At 35.7% G+C, this 2,531-nt stretch overlaps 1 non-coding gene across 1 annotated transcript; it reads right to left on the bottom strand.

The window, feature by feature from the left end:
* Window positions 1-2,099: 2,099 nt before the first annotated feature.
* Window positions 2,100-2,311, bottom strand: LOC122236207. Its single transcript, XR_006214315.1, has one exon. It is a non-coding gene; the product is annotated as a small nucleolar RNA U3 (small nucleolar RNA).
* Window positions 2,312-2,531: the final 220 nt, after the last annotated feature.

The raw sequence follows: 2,531 nt of genomic DNA on the forward strand, positions 1-2,531 counted from the left end.
CAAATTTTGTGTACGAATGTAATAAGAAAATCTCATGTATCAGTTCTAGACTATTCGATGCAATGGCAATTTTTAAAATGCCAACCATGGCATGCTGCTCAAAACCATTTGAGATGAAACATTTTTAAACTTAAAACTTCAGAATAGTAAAGAGCCCATAAAATGGCTGCTTTTTAAAATTAGATGTATTCATTGCAAACAAATTATATCCTATTAAAAATGTTAACTCTGAAAGCAGTTAGTTTGGTATTAAATTTTTATTCAAAAGCTGAAATTAGGATATGTATATTATATCTGATATAAGTCATTTTCCCATAAGAGTTGATATTTGTAGCCATAGATTATCCACTGTCCATTGCTTTAATTTTCCTGTTTATTTCTAAATCAGGAAGTATATTCCTATGATTTGTGAAGGCATTGTTTTTCTCACATGTTTCGAAGTTACTTTTTTACTTTGTAAGCATGGGTTGAGGCTTTTTAATAAACACGCGTCTTTGCATATCATGATGAGTTTTCATTGGAGAGCTTTCTTAACTATTTCCACTTGAGCCTAACATCATACCATTAAAAAGAAAAACACAAAAAAATTAATCTATATGTGCTAAGATGCATCTGACTACAGCATAGTGTATTTCATAATTTGACTTTACATTACAAAATATAATAATAAATTTTATTTTATATTACCATACACTAATACATTATATATCTGTACATATATATCTGTTTGCTAGTTGAAATGAATTTGCATTGGGTGGTGGCTGATTGCATTTGATCTTGTTGCCAACTGGATATTCATATGTGTGTCTAAAGTTCTTTTTAGAACAGACATCTACTCATGGAGTTCACAAAGCCTCTTATCTACAGTAGGATACTTAAAGGACATCTTACTTTATTTCACGGGAGCAGAAATTTTGTCTAAGATTATGAGCTGATCAAGGCACAGATATGGCACTATCATATTCAATGGAGGACTAATGGCTTCTCTCTCCTTGTACAACTGCCATCGATGCTTCTGTATAATTACTGTGAACTTAAGTGTTTTTATGTCAACATTATCTGTATCCCATTTACTAACAGTTATCTAAGCTACAATATATACATTTTTTTTTCTTTCATTTCATTACAATCAGTAAATCTTTGTGGTGATGGCAGTGTTTTTAACATGAACATTGTCATCTGACATCTTTGTTCATAATGAGCTACTTGTACAGTCAAAAGTTATGAAAAAGTATGATTTTCTTATTCTCAAATGTGTATCAGCTTTATGCACTTTTCTTTGAATCATTCCACATGTCTCTTGTGTTCTATTAAACTCATAGAAAGAAATCACTTTTTATCTTTCCCAACAGGGGCAAGACCAAGTAAAATGCCACAAAAAAGAACATGACTGGCTTGTTTATGAAAGGATAAATATCATATGGCCTGTTAGAATTGAAAAGAAAAGATGATTAATAAATGCAACACTTAGACACAAAAGATAGATAATTATATGAGGTGACAGAGGTGTTAGCCAATCTTATTGTGGTAGTCATCTCAAAACATATACATGTATCAAATCATCATGTTGTAAAACTTATATTTCCCAATGATATATGCCAATTATATCTCAGTAAAACTGGGAAGAAAAGAATTTCAGGATTGCAACAGCACAGTATGCAAATAAGCACAAACTTTTCTAAGCAAAAACCATTGTGAGACAGCACTAGTGTTACATCCCGGAAGTCGTGAAGCGGGCCCTGGTTCTATCTGCAAATACGTCCCAAACATCTGACCACTTGTCACCATCTCCACTGCTAACAAACAGCCTAATTTCCCCTCTAGGTTACTACACCAGTCTCTTAAGTAACCTCTTGCCTCTGCCTTTGCCTTTCCAGTTGATTGGTAACATAGAAATCAGATTAATTCTGATAGACCTCCTCTTCTGAAAATCCTCCAATGATTTTCCTTTCACTCCAAGAAAAGTCAAAGTCCTTGCTGACAAGGCTGACAAATCTGTTTACACTCCAAGTGCTGTCTCCTTGCTCACTTAACTTCACCCACACAGCATTCCAATGGACAATTAACAAGCCACACATGTGGCCTTCTTTTTTAGAGAAACTACTCAGACAACGGGCCACTTTCCTCTTAGTCCCCCAAAGGAGGAGGGAACAATTATCAATGACAAGGGCAGCTGTGGAAACCACACCCAGAGTCGGTTTTACAGTCAGGAAGGGACACTATTTATCCTCCTCATGCTTTCAGGGACTCCACACTTAGAGAAATTTCTCTAGTGACAAACTTTAGAAACAATCCCTGAAAGTACAGTCTTCACATTTCCAATCATTGAAAAATCCATGGTCCTACCAACACGTCCCAGTTCTATCTAAAATTCCCTCCAATGTGATGTCCTTAAATATAAAAAAGATTAGGGGTGCCTGGGTGGCTCAGTCGGTTAGACATCCGACTTCAGCTCAGGTCGTGATCTCACAGTTTGTGAGTTTGAGCCCCGCGTCGGGCTCTGTGCTGACAACTCAGAGCCCGGAGCCTGC

This window comes from Panthera tigris (genome assembly GCF_018350195.1).
Source record: "Panthera tigris isolate Pti1 chromosome A3 unlocalized genomic scaffold, P.tigris_Pti1_mat1.1 chrA3_random_Un_scaffold_97, whole genome shotgun sequence".
NCBI classification, from domain to species: domain Eukaryota; kingdom Metazoa; phylum Chordata; class Mammalia; order Carnivora; family Felidae; genus Panthera; species Panthera tigris.